This window comes from Primulina tabacum, chromosome 11 (genome assembly GCF_025594145.1).
Source record: "Primulina tabacum isolate GXHZ01 chromosome 11, ASM2559414v2, whole genome shotgun sequence".
NCBI lineage: Eukaryota > Viridiplantae > Streptophyta > Magnoliopsida > Lamiales > Gesneriaceae > Primulina > Primulina tabacum.
In genome coordinates this window covers 27707315-27727063 of record NC_134560.1, presented here as the reverse complement: position 1 = coordinate 27727063, position 19749 = coordinate 27707315, and the positions used below count along the sequence as shown (strand labels likewise).

At 34.5% G+C, this 19749-nt stretch overlaps 1 long non-coding RNA gene across 2 annotated transcripts; it reads left to right on the top strand.

Moving 5' to 3' along the window:
• The first annotated feature begins 1583 nt into the window (after nucleotides 1-1583).
• LOC142519514 (uncharacterized) lies at nucleotides 1584-12154 on the top strand. 2 transcript variants are annotated; one of them, XR_012813783.1, is made up of 3 exons: nucleotides 1584-3892; nucleotides 6034-9799; nucleotides 11939-12154. It is a non-coding gene; the product is annotated as an uncharacterized LOC142519514 (long non-coding RNA). The 2 variants fall into 2 exon arrangements; XR_012813782.1 differs by having other exon boundaries at nucleotides 1584-3901.
• Nucleotides 12155-19749: the final 7595 nt, after the last annotated feature.

Sequence of the window (19749 nt, the reverse complement as noted above, 5' to 3'; positions counted from 1 at the left end):
GCTTTTAATTTCATGAAAGATATGTTGAGTATGATATTTTTCACTGCTGTGTGCTAGGTATATGTGCTTGTTATTAACGGTGCAGGTGTGTTGAGTCTTTAAACTCACTAGGCGTGTGTGATGCAGGTGAGCTTAATGATGAGGAGACTGGAGGTGCTGAACTCTGAGTAGGCAGACCTGGTAAGGTGACACGACCCGAGGACCACATATTTTCTGCATTACGATTTATGAGATTGAGAGGAGATGAATATTTTCATACGTTGATGATTTTAAGAATTTTATACGTTTATGTTTAAGTATGATTTTAGACGAGTTGAGTTATTTTAAACTGCGCTATTTTTATTGACAAATATTTAAGATCATTTTTTAAATGTTATATTTTTCTATTACGATTTTTACTCCTTTACGTTTACGTTTGATGTTGGTCATTTTAAACTGTGATATTTTTATTGTAAAATAAAGACGATTATTTTAAATGATATTTCGAAAATGCGAGCTTTAAAAAAAAATATATCCGCACTTTTTAAAACGAGTAGACGTTACAGTTGGTATCAGAGCAAGGGTCCTATATAGGGTTGTGTCACCGCCAGTTTCTGCAGCTGAGTCTTCAAGCCTCAAGTCTGTAAGCTTTTATTATTTAAATGTTTTAAATGATTTAATCTTATCACCTGCATGTTAACATGATTTACGCTTTATAATGATCTACGGTATATGTTTAACTGCTTTTATGATTTAAGGATTTGTTGTTTTTAAAAAAAAACCAGATTAAATTGCATGTTGATTACGTTTGGAATTGGACGTGTCTAAAAATTCGAATATTGGGCTTTAGGAGAAGTTGCTAATGATTTGACTATATTGATTTTTAGGTCAGTAGTACTGATGTCCTCCTTATGGGTCATAAGTTAATCTTGAAGATTATGAATGATTTTGGGACTTGTAGAATTTCTAAGAAATTACTGATGGTTCGTGGTTGCTAGTTGAATTAATTTTTTAGGATTCCATGTAAGGATTAATGATTCGAAAACTACGATGATCTTTGGAAGTATAAAAACGTAGAATTTATTTAGGATGCATGCTCTACCTAGTGGGACCTAAGGATTGAATTGCGTGGATTGAGAATTTTAAGGACCTAACTGTATTAACCAATAATTTGAGGACCTAAGTGCAACAATAAAATTATAAGGGACTATTTCGAATTTACCAAACTTTGAGATTAAATTTTTAGTTTTGAGAATTTTAAGGTTTAATGAGGTCAAATCGAAAATTTTATGGGGACCAAAACACAAATTTCGAAGAGTTGTAGGGGCAAGAATGTAATTTTCGAGAATTTTAAGGGCCAAGTTGTCAATCTCGAAAGTTTTAAGGATTAAATTAGAACTTTTGAGGAACACTTGGGTAAAATCAGTAATTATTCGAGGTTATGTGCATAAATTTTGGGTCTAATAAAGTTAAAATTATTGAAATTTATGTTACGAGAAACCTATAAAATCGAATTAGGAACGCTAAGAACTTATGGGTAATTGTGGAATTTTAGAGCTTTAGGACAAATTGGATAATATTTGAGGAAAGTAAAAATTAAGTTTACAATTTTTAAGAAATTTGGGGGAACTAGTTCAGAAGTAAGGGAGAATCGAATGGTTTAAAGGATATGAATTTTCGATGATTTAGGCTTGAAGGGATATTTAGAATCTTGAAACATCTGAGTTATAATGTTATAAGGAATGATAATCAAGGACATTGTAAGATAAATCAACATTGTGCTTGAAAATTTAAGCGTTGGTGAAATAATATTGTGGCAAATTGAGAATTTAAAGTGATGACGGTTTAAGGTAAAGTTAATCGGTTAGATTAAGTTATAAGAATAAAGATTTAGTTAGCAAAATTTTTGGGAACTTAAGTTTGATGTGTTATAAGTTTTAATCATGATCTTAACAGTTAAGATTATACCTTTGTTGGAATTTAAATTTTTCTAGAAAGTTGGGTATGATTGATGGTTAGGTTACTTGATAGACGCATGTAAGAATTGAGGTAGACATCTTGTCTTGAGAATTCTTGGAAGTCATTAAGAAACTTGGGAACAAGCGATTATGTGTGTGAGAATTATGTTATCTATTATCATTTGGGATGCGTAAGCTTGAATTTCAAGTTTAGGAGATAGATGTTCATACGAAAATTTTGGGTAAAATAAAAAAAAAGGGAATTAGTTGTGTTCAACATAGGTTGCCAATAAACAAATATTAAGATTTTTACCGAGTAAGAAATCTAAAACCTTAATATGGAAATTCTAGAATTCTATGTGTTATAATTAAAGTTGATTTATTAGAGTTAGTCCAACATTAACATGAGATAACTTAGTAAGTTTTATACGTTAGAAGTAATTAAGTATTGAGGATACGCAAGTATGAGACATTCGCTTCAATGAGGAAAGTCAAAAGGTCTTAGGTCTTAACTTTATTGTAATTGGAAAGGAAATAGTTTAAGTATGTAATTGGTGTTAGAATGATTTTATTATTTAGGTAGAAGTTCGGTATCGTATATCTTGGGTTTTATGGATTAACAATACTCGAACTTAAGATTTGCGACAACGTTATATTGGGATGTACTTCTAAATAGTTAGGTTATGTAAGTATGGTGCCGTAAGATAAATATTCCATTCAAGGATCTTAGGCTAATATTATTATGGGGCTGAAATAAGGTTTAATTTTTAAGTGTATTACAGAGGTTAGAAGTCGATCAGTAATTTTGGTGCTAAGGTTTCTTAGGTCAAACTGCATAAATAAAAATGTAATAGGTCAATGAACATTATAGGTATAATATAAGAAAAGTAAGACACAATAAAATTCGGACTGTCATTTCTAATATTGGGAAATTTAAGAAAAGTTGAAATTTGAGGTTATAGAAAAATGAAAATAGGTTACCATGGATCGTTATAAGTTGAGATTCGCAAACGAGGATTTTGGTAGGCAATTTAATTAGGACTGAAGAGACGTAAGGACAACTTACAGTTATTTTATCAGAGTAGCGCAGCGGAAGCGTGGATTATTGAGATAATAGAACTAAATCTAAACTTTTTGATTATCAAGGATAAGCGAATTTCGGGGACGAAATTCAATTTAAGGGGGGAAGATTGTAACGTTCCGAATGTCTGAAGGTCCATGTCAACCACATACATGCAAGTTATTAAATTTCTTTGGTATTTTATTAAATTGTTTTAAAGTTTTAAATCCATTTTTATTTCATTAATTTGTGTTTAATTATTTTTATGCATTTTATGCATAATTCATGCATGTTATAATTTATTCCATACATTTTATAAGTTCATGTATTAGATTTTTTTTTTAAGTAGCATTTCGCGCTCGAACGAGGAACTGGGATCGGAGAATTATCAGGAAAATTATTTTATTACAAGTTTAATTTTTATTAATTAATTTAAGGTGTTTTTAAGTGTGTTTTGCAAAAATGGGATTTATTGGGTATTTTTACCCCCCATGATTTTATTTTTACCCGGTACGCAAATTTTAGCGAATCGGGGAACTTTTTGGGGGTTCGGCTACTATTTTCAAAAATTTTACAACACGAAATATTTTTCGGGAGTATGTTTGGATTTAATGGGCCTACTTTTAAGCTTATTGGACTTAAAATTCTTTTGAAACTCTTAATTAGCAATTTCGAGCCAATTATCTATTAATTAACTATTTAATAAATAACTAAGGACCCACAAAACTTAATTATGCACCCACCAGCCGACATTCCTCTCCTTCATCATCCATTTTCACGAGAATTCCAGCTGAAAGCTTCGGTGCTTCATTCTTCTTGCAACAAGTCTTCTTCCCCGCTCCCCGGCGCCTTCCCGACCTGGAATACTTCAAGTTTTCGTTCGAATAACACCAAGGCACGCCATGTACTTTTATTGCTGCATCATACACGTTATATACATGCTGTATTATGTTTATTTGTTGTGAAACTTTCGATCCAACCATGTGTGAGTAAGATTTTCGGGTTTCATGTGAACATTGCATTTTTGTGCTTCAATCCTCACGGTTTTCTTGTTTCTGTGCAAGGGGACTGTCGGTTGCTGGTGTTTAGGACCGAGACATGTCATAATATAGAGGGAAATCAGGCTGGAGTCGGTGCTGGTTGAAGATTGGTGTAGATCTAGTGTGGTGTCTCATTTTGGTTCGGCTTTGGGGAAGATTGCGTGCAAGGGTTCGACCAGCAGTGCAAGGACTAAACCGTGCCATGGACTAGACCCTGATGGGTCTGAGACAGGGCCTGGAAGGGCTCGGCACCTGCTGGAACAGCCCCCAAGCGCGATCGAGCTAGTGGGTGATGAAATGGTTGCGGTTGTGTTCCTTGGTGTCTAGCGGTCGTGGGCTTTGTTCAGCTTGTATGGGGCTGGGGCCGTGAGTCTAAGGTGTCAAGTAGGGTCCCAAGATGGTCAAGGGGATGTCGGTTCGTGGCTGGAACCGATGGTTGAAGGCTAGGAGTGTATTATTGGAAAATATGAGGCTTAGGGTTCGAAGGGAGCTGCTGGAAATTCCAGCGGTTATTGGGGCTGTTTTCGTGGGTCTTTGGGGGCTGGAAGGAGTGGTCTAGGAGCTGTTAGGATGCGTTGAAAGTATGGTAAAAGTTTGGGAAAATTTGGTTGAGTTTCGGGTCGGTTCGGGTTAAAACCGAGACCCGGTCCAATATTTAAAAACAATTCGGTTATGTTTTGAAATGAGCTCGAGTTTATGTCTAGAGATGCTTTTTAATATGTTTTGGGATTTTTTAAGAGTTTGGTAAGTTTCGGATCAAAATAATGAGTTTTGAGATTTATCAGGGATTTAGTCGCCGCACGAAATGTTAATTAAAGAATTAATTGAAACGCATAGATTATACTTAATAAAATTATGGAAAACTTTATTTAAGCTCAAATAATTATGAGAAGTCTAAGTTTTTAATTTGGGAATTTTATGCTAAGGTTTGGTTTAATTCGAGATTAAAACGCATTAATAGGTTATATTTAAAGATTAATTTAAAAGTCATAGATTTAAGCCAAATAAAAATATGAAAAAGTTCTTGTAAGCTTAAATAATTATTTGGGACGTATTAGAGTCAATGGAATTAAAAAAAATGTAAAAGAAGTAAAATTTTACGTCTTTGGGCAAAATGGTAATTTTTGGGTATCCCGGGGCAAAATAGTCATTTTGCACCTAGGGTGAGATGTTGGTCCTGGCAGCGCCTTGAGCACAAATTTACTATATTTTAAATGTTTATGCATCATGATCACGATTTTAAGATTTTATGAAGATATACGTCGCATGCTTGGATTTAAGAAAAAATGCATTTATTCATGATTTTTATAAGTGATGAAAATGATAATGTTTTGAATGACGGGAATTAGTTGTGGCTATCGAAGTATATGTAAATGTTTAAGACGTATATGTAAATGCTGATGATGATGATGAGGCCTAGGCACAGTGGATGGGTAATCCTGTCACTGATGTCCGACAGCCGCCGTGTACCGCGGTTCTATGTATGATGGATCCATCGTAAATGATGAATGATGTACGATAGTCACCTCTAATGAACTGAATTCACCAATGATAAATGATGAACGATGAATGATAAACGATGAATGATAAATGATGAACGATGAATGATGAATGATGAACGATGATTAACGATGAAATGTGTTGACACGCCACGATTTCATATGACACGTTTACGTTATGCTTTTAAAGTTCATGAAAGATATGTTTACGTATATGATGATATGAGATGACATGCTTTGACACGACATGATTTTACACGAAACGTTGATGTTCATGCTTTTGAAGTTCATGAAAGATATGTTTACATATATGATGATATGAGATGACATGATTTGACATGACATGATTTTACACAACACGTTTACATTATGCTTTTAATTTCATGAAAGATATGTTGAGTATGATATTTTTCACTGCTGTGTGCTAGGTATATGTGCTTGTTATTAACGGTGCAGGTGTGTTGAGTCTTTAAACTCACTAGGCGTGTGTGATGCAGGTGAGCTTAATGATGAGGAGACTGGAGGTGCTGAACTCTGAGTAGGCAGACCTGGTAAGGTGACACGACCCGAGGACCACATATTTTCTGCATTACGATTTATGAGATTGAGAGGAGATGAATATTTTCATACGTTGATGATTTTAAGAATTTTATACGTTTATGTTTAAGTATGATTTTAGACGAGTTGAGTTATTTTAAACTGCGCTATTTTTATTGACAAATATTTATGATCATTTTTTAAATGTTATATTTTTCTATTACGATTTTTACTCCTTTACGTTTACGTTTGATGTTGGTCATTTTAAACTGTGATATTTTTATTGTAAAATAAAGACGATTATTTTAAATGATATTTCGAAAATGCGAGCTTTAAAAGAAAATATATCCGCACTTTTTAAAACGAGTAGACGTTACAGTTGGTATCAGAGCAAGGGTCCTATATAGGGTTGTGTCACCGCCAGTTTCTGCAGCTGAGTCTTCAAGCCTCAAGTCTGTAAGCTTTTATTATTTAAATGTTTTAAATGATTTAATCTTATCACCTGCATGTTAACATGATTTACGCTTTATAATGATCTACGGTATATGTTTAACTGCTTTTATGATTTAAGGATTTGTTGTTTTTAAAAAAAAACCAGATTAAATTGCATGTTGATTACGTTTGGAATTGGACGTGTCTAAAAATTCGAATATTGTGCTTTAGGAGAAGTTGCTAATGATTTGACTATATTGATTTTTAGGTCAGTAGTACTGATGTCCTCCTTATGGGTCATAAGTTAATCTTGAAGATTATGAATGATTTTGGGACTTGTAGAATTTCTAAGAAATTACTGATGGTTCGTGGTTGCTAGTTGAATTAATTTTTTAGGATTCCATGTAAGGATTAATGATTCGAAAACTACGATGATCTTTGGAAGTATAAAAACGTAGAATTTATTTAGGATGCATGCTCTACCTAGTGGGACCTAAGGATTGAATTGCGTGGATTGAGAATTTTAAGGACCTAACTGTATTAACCAATAATTTGAGGACCTAAGTGCAACAATAAAATTATAAGGGACTATTTCGAATTTACCAAACTTTGAGATTAAATTTTTAGTTTTGAGAATTTTAAGGTTTAATGAGGTCAAATCGAAAATTTTATGGGGACCAAAACACAAATTTCGAAGAGTTGTAGGGGCAAGAATGTAATTTTCGAGAATTTTAAGGGCCAAGTTGTCAATCTCGAAAGTTTTAAGGATTAAATTAGAACTTTTGAGGAACACTTGGGTAAAATCAGTAATTATTCGAGGTTATGTGCATAAATTTTGGGTCTAATAAAGTTAAAATTATTGAAATTTATGTTACGAGAAACCTATAAAATCGAATTAGGAACGCCAAGAACTTATGGGTAATTGTGGAATTTTAGAGCTTTAGGACAAATTGGATAATATTTGAGGAAAGTAAAAATTAAGTTTACAATTTTTAAGAAATTTGGGGGAACTAGTTCAGAAGTAAGGGAGAATCGAATGGTTTAAAGGATATGAATTTTCGATGATTTAGGCTTGAAGGGATATTTAGAACCTTGAAACATCTGAGTTATAATGTTATAAGAAATGATAATCAAGGACATTGTAAGATAAATCAACATTGTGCTTGAAAATTTAAGCGTTGGTGAAATAATATTGTGGCAAATTGAGAATTTAAAGTGATGACGGTTTAAGGTAAAGTTAATCGGTTAGATTAAGTTATAAGAATAAACATTTAGTTAGCAAAATTTTTGGGAACTTAAGTTTGATGTGTTATAAGTTTTAATCATGATCTTAACAGTTAAGATTATACCTTTGTTGGAATTTAAATTTTTCTAGAAAGTTGGGTATGATTGATGGTTAGGTTACTTGATAGACGCATGTAAGAATTGAGGTAGACATCTTGTCTTGAGAATTCTTGGAAGTCATTAAGAAACTTGGGAACAAGCGATTATGTGTGTGAGAATTATGTTATCTATTATCATTTGGGATGCGTAAGCTTGAATTTCAAGTTTAGGAGATAGATGTTCATACGAAAATTTTGGGTAAAATAAAAAAAAAGGGAATTAGTTGTGTTCAACATAGGTTGCCAATAAACAAATATTAAGATTTTTACCGAGTAAGAAATCTAAAACCTTAATATGGAAATTCTAGAATTCTATGTGTTATAATTAAAGTTGATTTATTAGAGTTAGTCCAACATTAACATGAGATAACTTAGTAAGTTTTATACGTTAGAAGTAATTAAGTATTGAGGATACGCAAGTATGAGACATTCGCTTCAATGAGGAAAGTCAAAAGGTCTTAGGTCTTAACTTTATTGTAATTGGAAAGGAAATAGTTTAAGCATGTAATTGGTGTTAGAATGATTTTATTATTTAGGTAGAAGTTCGGTATCGTATATCTTGGGTTTTATGGATTAACAATACTCGAACTTAAGATTTGCGACAACGTTATATTGGGATGTACTTCTAAATAGTTAGGTTATGTAAGTATGGTGCCGTAAGATAAATATTCCATTCAAGGATCTTAGGCTAATATTATTATGGGGCTGAAATAAGGTTTAATTTTTAAGTGTATTACAGAGGTTAGAAGTCGATCAGTAATTTTGGTGCTAAGGTTTCTTAGGTCAAACTGCATAAATAAAAATGTAATAGGTCAATGAACATTATAGGTATAATATAAGAAAAGTAAGACACAATAAAATTCGGACTGTCATTTCTAATATTGGGAAATTTAAGAAAAGTTGAAATTTGAGGTTATAGAAAAATGAAAATAGGTTACCATGGATCGTTATAAGTTGAGATTCGCAAACGAGGATTTTGGTAGGCAATTTAATTAGGACTGAAGAGACGTAAGGACAACTTACAGTTATTTTATCAGAGTAGCGCAGCGGAAGCGTGGATTATTGAGATAATAGAACTAAATCTAAACTTTTTGATTATCAAGGATAAGCGAATTTCGGGGACGAAATTCAATTTAAGGGGGGAAGATTGTAACGTTCCGAATGTCTGAAGGTCCATGTCAACCACATACATGCAAGTTATTAAATTTCTTTGGTATTTTATTAAATTGTTTTAAAGTTTTAAATCCATTTTTATTTCATTAATTTGTGTTTAATTATTTTTATGCATTTTATGCATAATTCATGCATGTTATAATTTATTCCATACATTTTATAAGTTCATGTATTAGATTTTTTTTTTAAGTAGCATTTCGCGCTCGAACGAGGAACTGGGATCGGAGAATTATCAGGAAAATTATTTTATTACAAGTTTAATTTTTATTAATTAATTTAAGGTGTTTTTAAGTGTGTTTTGCAAAAATGGGATTTATTGGGTATTTTTACCCCCCATGATTTTATTTTTACCCGGTACGCAAATTTTAGCGAATCGGGGAACTTTTTGGGGGTTCGGCTACTATTTTCAAAAATTTTACAACACGAAATATTTTTCGGGAGTATGTTTGGATTTAATGGGCCTACTTTTAAGCTTATTGGACTTAAAATTCTTTTGAAACTCTTAATTAGCAATTTCGAGCCAATTATCTATTAATTAACTATTTAATAAATAACTAAGGACCCACAAAACTTAATTATGCACCCACCAGCCGACATTCCTCTCCTTCATCATCCATTTTCACGAGAATTCCAGCTGAAAGCTTCGGTGCTTCATTCTTCTTGCAACAAGTCTTCTTCCCCGCTCCCCGGCGCCTTCCCGACCTGGAATACTTCAAGTTTTCGTTCGAATAACACCAAGGCACGCCATGTACTTTTATTGCTGCATCATACACGTTATATACATGCTGTATTATGTTTATTTGTTGTGAAACTTTCGATCCAACCATGTGTGAGTAAGATTTTCGGGTTTCATGTGAACATTGCATTTTTGTGCTTCAATCCTCACGGTTTTCTTGTTTCTGTGCAAGGGGACTGTCGGTTGCTGGTGTTTAGGACCGAGACATGTCATAATATAGAGGGAAATCAGGCTGGAGTCGGTGCTGGTTGAAGATTGGTGTAGATCTAGTGTGGTGTCTCATTTTGGTTCGGCTTTGGGGAAGATTGCGTGCAAGGGTTCGACCAGCAGTGCAAGGACTAAACCGTGCCATGGACTAGACCCTGATGGGTCTGAGACAGGGCCTGGAAGGGCTCGGCACCTGCTGGAACAGCCCCCAAGCGCGATCGAGCTAGTGGGTGATGAAATGGTTGCGGTTGTGTTCCTTGGTGTCTAGCGGTCGTGGGCTTTGTTCAGCTTGTATGGGGCTGGGGCCGTGAGTCTAAGGTGTCAAGTAGGGTCCCAAGATGGTCAAGGGGAGGTCGGTTCGTGGCTGGAACCGATGGTTGAAGGCTAGGAGTGTATTATTGGAAAATATGAGGCTTAGGGTTCGAAGGGAGCTGCTGGAAATTCCAGCGGTTATTGGGGCTGTTTTCGTGGGTCTTTGGGGGCTGGAAGGAGTGGTCTAGGAGCTGTTAGGATGCGTTGAAAGTATGGTAAAAGTTTGGGAAAATTTGGTTGAGTTTCGGGTCGGTTCGGGTTAAAACCGAGACCCGGTCCAATATTTAAAAACAATTCGGTTATGTTTTGAAATGAGCTCGAGTTTATGTCTAGAGATGCTTTTTAATATGTTTTGGGATTTTTTAAGAGTTTGGTAAGTTTCGGATCAAAATAATGAGTTTTGAGATTTATCAGGGATTTAGTCGCCGCACGAAATGTTAATTAAAGAATTAATTGAAACGCATAGATTATACTTAATAAAATTATGGAAAACTTTATTTAAGCTCAAATAATTATGAGAAGTCTAAGTTTTTAATTTGGGAATTTTATGCTAAGGTTTGGTTTAATTCGAGATTAAAACGCATTAATAGGTTATATTTAAAGATTAATTTAAAAGTCATAGATTTAAGCCAAATAAAAATATGAAAAAGTTCTTGTAAGCTTAAATAATTATTTGGGACGTATTAGAGTCAATGGAATTAAAAAAAATGTAAAAGAAGTAAAATTTTACGTCTTTGGGCAAAATGGTAATTTTTGGGTATCCCGGGGCAAAATAGTCATTTTGCACCTGGGGTGAGATGTTGGTCCTGGCAGCGCCTGAGCACAAATTTACTATATTTTAAATGTTTATGCATCATGATCACGATTTTAAGATTTTATGAAGATATACGTCGCATGCTTGGATTTAAGAAAAAATGCATTTATTCATGATTTTTATAAGTGATGAAAATGATAATGTTTTGAATGACGGGAATTAGTTGTGGCTATCGAAGTATATGTAAATGTTTAAGACGTATATGTAAATGCTGATGATGATGATGAGGCCTAGGCACAGTGGATGGGTAATCCTGTCACTGATGTCCGACAGCCGCCGTGTACCGCGGTTCTATTATGATGGATCCATCGTAAATGATTAATGATGTACGATAGTCACCTCTAATGAACTGAATTCACCAATGATAAATGATGAACGATGAATGATAAATGATGAACGATGAATGATGAAGGATGAATGATGAATGATGAACGATGATTAACGATGAAATGTGTTGACACGCCACGATTTCATATGACACGTTTACGTTATGCTTTTAAAGTTCATGAAATATATGTTTACGTATATGATGATATGAGATGACATGCTTTGACACGACATGATTTTACACGAAACGTTGATGTTCATGCTTTTAAAGTTTATGAAAGATATGTTTACATATATGATGATATGAGATGACATGATTTGACATGACATGATTTTACACAACACGTTTACATTATGCTTTTAATTTCATGAAAGATATGTTGAGTATGATATTTTTCAGTGCTGCGTGCTAGGTATATGTATTTGTTATTAACGGTGCAGGTGTGTTGAGTCTTTAGACTCACTTGGCGTGTGTGATGCAGGTGAGCTTAATGATGAGGAGACTAGAGGTGCTGAACTCTGAGTAGGCAGACCTGGTAAGGTTACACGACCCGAGGACCACATGTTTTCCGCATTACGATTTATGAGATTGAGAGGAGATGAATATTTTCATACGTTGATGATTTTAAGAATTTTATACATTTATGTTTAAGTATGATTTTAGACGAGTTGGGTTATTTTAACATGCGCTATTTTTACTGACAAATATTTAAGATCATTTTTTAAATGTTATATTTTTCTATTACGATTTTTACTCCTTTACGTTTACGTTTGATGTTGGTCATTTTAACTTGTGATATTTTTATTGTAAAATAAAGACGATTATTTTAAATGATATTTCGAAAATGCGAGCTTTAAAAAAAAATATTTCCGCACTTTTTAAAATGAGTAGACGTTACAAGAAAACCTCCTTGAACCCTAGTGATTGTAAGTTCACCGACACTAACGCGCTTTCCCACCAAATCCTGGCGTCTCCAGTCAACAAGAAGGTGGCACATCTAACTATGTCTGCATCCTGCAGCTCCATAAACGCAAAGATTACTTCGATGGACTTAATCCATCAGTCCGCTATCATCGGGTCAGTAGTCCCCGAGAAATCCTTCGGATCCATCCTCTTAAACCTCTCATAGACTGCCTCCGATTTGGGCCTCGCCCCTATGTCTACTGCAGTCTGGTTCCCCGCAAACTGTGCGAAGAACTGGGTCATCCCTGCAAGCATCTGAGCCTGCATATCTGGGGGTGGACGAGGAGGAGTGATCCTCTCCCCATCCTGAGCTTCCCTAGTCTCATCGCCCGCCTCACGCACAATCCGACGTCCGGGAGGCATACTTTTCCAACATTTACCCAACACGTAAACCCAACATTCATTAACATACTACTAATATCATAAGATGCACGTAATTTGAACTTAAACATGCACATGCTAAAATCGTGACTGGATACATATTAGATGAATGAATTTAAAACGTTAAAACTTACAGACTTGAGGTGTGACTTTTGAGCTCCTCGCAACTGGCGGTAGGCATAACCCTTTACAAGAACACCGCTCTGATACCAACTGTAACGTACCGTATTTTAAACTATTTAAAATTTGCGGAAAAATAAAAATTTTCTTAAATACAAAATAAACTTTCAATTTTCGTTCATAAATTAATTGTTTATCCAATAATATTTCCGTTAAAAGAGATCACCAATAAAATTTGCTAAAGAACAATACTTGTTTAAACATTGTAAATAAAACGTGAAATCAGATTAGTTGAAACATGGCATAAAAACTTATAACATTGGCGGTCCTCGGGTTTAGCCTCCCGCTCAGTCCGAGACGGCTCACTGGTCCCCACCCCTCGCCTCCTCCAATTCATCCTCACCTGCATCGATCAAGTCTAGTGAGTCTAAAAACTCAACATGTATAAACTGGAGATAACAAGTACTACATAATAAAATCACATGCATCTTTAAAGTATGGCTTACATACTTGAAACTTGAACGTAAAAGCATAAACATACTTGAAACTTGAACGTAGTAGCATAAACGTAGACGTGCCATCACCATAAGACTTTTCTTAAACATACTTGTATCATACATACTTGAGCATACATAACATCATTTTGCGTAGAGATATATTTTAAAGCAAGTGACCCATACATAAATGTGCCTGATCAGACTAAACCACAGTACTGGGCTGGCAGGAAAAGTCCACTACCACATAAATGAGATCTCCGTTCATAATTTAACGGGTGGATTGGTCCCAGGTCATACTTTACCGCTTCCCAATCCTGATATAAACCCGGTCATACTTTACCGGGGTAAAAAGGTCCTCGACCACGTTCACCGACTTCCAAACACGTTCATAATTTGGTCACAAGACATTTAGCATACCTCAAAAACATAAAAATATTTTCTTTTGCAAGTCGAACATACTTGGCGTTTAGGGATTCGTTGGATCTCGCTTGGGGCCACTGCTGCACATACTAACATGAATTCAAACCCTTATCTTGCATAACTTAGACGTATAGTCATGCTTACACCCAAAAGTGACAAAACGTTCTAAATCTCTCGGGACTAGACCTCCTTTAATCATTGTACTAAATCTTAACATCAAACCCCAAAACAATCCAAAAAAATAAAAATAAAAAAAATAAATTTTTAAAAAAAAAATTTTTTTGAAATGACATGGACTCCGTGTAAGGGTCCGTGTCGGGGTCCGTGTAGAAGCTGGAAAATCGCATTTTGAAGGAAAAATGGACACGAACTCCGTGTAGGGGTCCGAGAAGGGGTCCGGGTAGCCTCTGGACTTGAAAACTTGTGAAAATTCACTAACTTATTGATTCATTCTTCCAATCCAAGCCTAGGGACCATGAACCTACACCTTGAGACTCATCCTAGGATGTTATTACATTGATTCAAACCCGTACAAAACCACAAACGTCCCCAAAAATCGACAAGAAACTTCAATACAACAATAACCCGTAATTCGATATCATTTCGCTTCCTACGATTTCTATTATATCCCAAGCCATTCCCGACCCAAACGACCACCAAATAACACCTAAATACATCCCATAACATATCTAAATGCAGTAGCACAAGCCCGGCGGTGCCCAACGAAGCCTGCAACTCAAAAACTTCAAGAACACATCAAGAACGCATATTTGAAAAAATGCAGTTTGAGCAGTCCCACGAAAACAATCATAACTCACTCATTTCTTATCGATATATTTTGAATTTACTGTCAAATCGAATATATCGAAAAGTTCTAAGATTTATATGTTGAAAGTTTTTCCAGAAAATTGACAGAAAAGTCGCAGTATTTAAAATGACAGCAAATTTCGTGTTTTCAGATCTAAAATCGTTTCAAAATCGATCCAACAAATTTTTGCTCAAACTTTTTACAACATACATGGATTTTTACGCATAATAAACAATCACATGAATAATATGACAAGATCGATGTAAGAATGAAAGAATATACATGCCTTTGATCTTTAAAATTACCGAACCGACGATACCAAAGCGGGAAAGATGCGAGGGACGATCCGGGACGAACGTGACACGATTTTCTTGAAGAAAAGTGGCGAGAATTGCTGAAATATGTGAAGGGAGGGGGCGGCTGCTGAGTTTTCTTAGAACCCTAGGTTTTATTTTGCTCTCAAAAATATGAAATAAGATGGAATGAAATGCGTGTGCTGATGGTGTGTGTAAAAACATGTAAGTGTGTGTGAGTGTGTGTAACGTATGTGTGTGTGTGATTAATTGGGGCTAATTAGCTCAATTAAATAAATAATAAGCAATTTACATGATAATTAAAATACCAATTCTCCACTAAATTACTAGCATCCCTAAATTTGAAATAAAATGCACATGTCTTAAACTTTAAAAGTTTAAAAATCTTAAAATCACCTAATAAATTAAATTAGGCTTTAAAAAATGCTAAAACTTAATAAATCTTTTAAAATGCCCCATTATTAACTTAAAATAGAATACCACGTTTTAAAATTGCCAAAATCGTCGCCGGTATCTTTTCCTCGATCCCACATCGAATAATCGCCTGAAACATGAAACTCAAGAAAACATTTAGCGTGCATCACAGAAACATAAATAATTTAAAATAGATCATGCATCGCTATAAATCATTTTAAACTTAAATAAATAATTTAACTATTAAATAAATGCATGGGTTATACGTGTACTGATTTTGGGCTCTACATCTATAGAGTGTGGATAGATTTTGACTATGAATAGAGTTTTGACCACCTTCATGCACTTATTCGGGCTCCAAGAACTTAGCCTATAAATACCTCACTAAGCTCCAACATTTGCATTCCAAAATCTCTCCACAAGTTTCCGAATTCTCGGCCTTCTTCCTATAAAAAACAAGACGCCATCTTCGGTCCATGCTCTTCAAAATTGAGCAGTATTTGATCAACATTCCAAGGCCATATCCAGTTGCCATCTAAACCGTTCTCAAGTTTTGTCCAAGTTCGGCTAAGGTTTCGTCCAAGTTTCAATAAAGTTCGAACCGCACATTTGAACCAAGTGTAAGTGAGTTTATATATATGTTTTAAACATTTATTTCTGTTTTAAATTTTGATCGATTGCTCTATGCTTGCTTATGTATGTATTGCTATATGCTCCATTATGAATTTTTTTACTATCCATCTTTTCCTTTTTCGTTCCAATCGCTTTGTTCAATCTTTCTGCTTTGTCCCAAATGATAAGTTTATGATTTGAATAATGGTGCATCGAGAAAGCCTAGGAGAGAAAAACCCCAAAGGGAGCCTGTCTAAGGAAGAAGGCTCCAAAGGGAGCTCGGATGATGGGAAAGGTCCTAAAGAAAGCCAATTTACAGGAAAATTCCCAGAGGGAGCCCAATATCAAGGATAGCCTATGATCATTATAATGAGATATGTCTGATAAGATCTAATAAGTTTCTGTTCTAATACGTTCTGATCTGATAAGATTTTTTACATTCTTTATGTATGATTCAATTAGTTCTTGATTCTGTTTATTCAGTTCTGTTGGATTATGTTATGTCCAAAAATCATTTACAAAAATATGTATAATATGTTATTATCGTACTCGATCGGCTCCCACTTGCTAAGTGTTTTTTCAAAACACTCACCCATTTTACGTCCCTCCCCAGATAATAATGAGGAACTGGTGGAAGAAAAGGAACATGAGAAAATTCTGAGGCTGGTTAAGAACAACAAAGACTTGAAGACCAAGTCCTTGGGGAAGAATACTAATTATTTGTATTAGTTTCCGTATTTTGCGATTTATTTTGTAAGAAACAACTTCCGCATTATTTGCATTTTTATATGTAAAGACGCTGAATTTTTATGAATTATACTAATTTTGGCTATTTGCTTCGAGGCTTATAGTTTTCAATTTAATTGATTAACAATGTCGGATGTGTGAGGAACCATGTCTTAAAATACTACTACTTTAATATTTGCATAAATTTAAATATTTTTTATAAATATAACTCGTAAAATAAATCACGATCACCGCTCGTACTAAAAATCAAGTTAATATTAAACCTTCATCATTTGAAAACCCCAACAAAAAATCCAAGTTAAAAACACTCACCATAATTTGAAAATTCCAACATACTAAGAAATATATCCACTTACTAATCACCGAAACCAGTGCAATAAAATCAGAGTAAATAATTTTTAAAACGTGCATAAATAAATCTCGTAAGCTACAAGGTCCTCGGGTTTGCACTGTCACTAGTCCGAGCCTGCTCACTGGTCAGCGCCTCCCGTCTCCTCAACTACATCATCCATGAAACTTCTGCCCTCTTAATTGCTTTAAAAGTACTAGAAATTTTTTTTATATATAAAAACTCGATTTTCGGCCCTGACATATAACACATGAAAATATTTTTATAAAATATTTTGCCTCTTTTAAAATAAAACATCAGCCAACTAGCATTTAAAAATTAAGTGAAATAGTCACAAAATGAAATCGTCTACTGTTTACAAAACCTAAAGAAAGCAATAATTTGAAAAGAATAGTCATACTAAACCTCTCAAAAATCTCTCAAAAGCATAAATAAATAATCTTAAAAATCTCTAACATAAATCATGAGTCATAATCGTAAATGCGGAAAGATAGAAGCGCTGGTCCTCGGGTTGTGTGCGCCATCAGTCCAGTCAAATCATCCGTCAAGACCTCCCTCAACCTCACCTGCATCCATCACACCTAGTGAGTCTAAAGACTCAACACACCATAATATTTATAACAAATAATACGTAATACAGTCAACATATAACAGTGAAAAATATTTATACTTAAAATATCATTTTCATGAAGATGCATAAACTTTAAACATGAACATTTTCGTAAACCTTTTATGATGCATGAACTTTAGATAGAAACATTTTCAAAATTATGCATCAACTTTAAGCATAAGCATTTTCATGACATGCATAACATAAACCTTAACCTTTTTCTTTTTTTTTCCTCAACATGACATGACATATAACATTTTTTCATGATCATAAACGTTTTTCCTTTTCCTTTTCTTTTTCCTTTGTTGAATTCAGATCGTTAATTGTGACTTTCTTGATCATGATCATAAATCGATGGATCCATCTACATGTAACCACAGTACTGGGCGGCGGGGGACACCAGCAACACTCTCACCGGTCAACTGGGCCCTGGCCTATCATTTTTCGAATAGAAATACGATCGTCGGGGCTCCCTCTGGGGCCTTTTCCCATAAATGGGCTCCCTCTGGAGCCTTTTCCCCTCACGATATTCCCATTCTTACCGTTACCACAAAACCGTTACCACATATTCGTAATGAGGGAAACACGATCGTCGGGCTCCCACTGGGACCATAACCCTCACGACGTCGCCAACATTAATGAATTAGTCACAATCACTTCACTTCCTTCAACATTTACATTCTCGTCACTTTATAAAAATCATGCATAACATAACATTTTGTTTTGAAACCAAGCATGCAACATGTCTTTTAAATGTCTTCCTTAATTCATAAAAATCTTAATGGACATTTAAAAATCATAATTTAATCATGAACATTTCATAAACATTTAAAATGACATTTTAACATATAAAATCCCATAAACGTTTAAAATATCATTTTAACATAAAAATTCCATAAACATCCATAACTATAGAAAATAATCATATTAGCACATAAAACAGCATTCAGGGCACTGCCATGACGTTTACTAATTTTTAGGTGTAAAAAGACCGTTTTACCCCTGGACGTAAAATTTCACATTTTTGACTTTTTTTTGAATTCATTGACTCTAAAATGTCCCAAATAATTATTTAAGCATACATGAATTTTCCCATAATTTTATTTACCTTAAATCGAGGACTTGTAAATTAATCTTTAAATGTGACATATTAATGCGTTTTAATCTCGAATTAAACCAAACCTTAATTAAAATTTCAAAATTAAAAACTTAAACTTTTAATAGTTATTTAAGCTTAAATATAATTTTCCATAATTTTATAGAGCTTAAAACTAGGCTTTTCCCAATTCGTTTTTTTAAACTTGGACATACTTCCCGATTTTGACTCGTATGGACTCGAAACATAACCAAACTTTACCAAACTTGAACCAAAGCTTCCTCACACATAACTAAACCTTTTTCAACCAAAATAAGCTAATTAGAACCCTTGAACATACCCCTATCTGCTACTGAAATTTCTGCACAAAGAGTTCTAGTTCTAGTGTGATTCAAACCTAGACTAGCTTCGACCCCAGCCCCTTAGCCGCACGACTAGACCCTTGGCCACCCTCTTAGGACCCTCAGCGAACCCTAGGTAATCTCCTGGACAGACGCTAACACACCAACAGCAGCCGTGTTCCCCTAGTAAGAAAAATCGAAACCCTAAGCCCATGCATCTCCAATTTTCGTTCATCATACTTCACCCTAATTTCCAGCCCTTAAACCTTCATCTATGGACCCTCAAACATATGGAAAAACATCCCTTCAAGTTTTCCTACCATGGCAGCCCCTTTATGCATCAACAGGAGGAGTTTTAAAAAAGAAAAACTCTTGTTTTGTGCATGTATAGCCATAAAAACGAAAATATAAAAGTTGTATCATGTTTTTCATGCAATCATGTATCAAACACATAATATGGTGTGAAGGATGAGAAAAAAAAGATTAAGGCGTGCCTTTGCGTATTAAACGCACGATTTAACGTTGGCGATTGATGAATGATGACATTGAGACGATGGCTTGATAAACTCTAGCAACTTGATGCTTTATCCTTCTTGCTCTTGTGTGTGCGTGTGGTACTG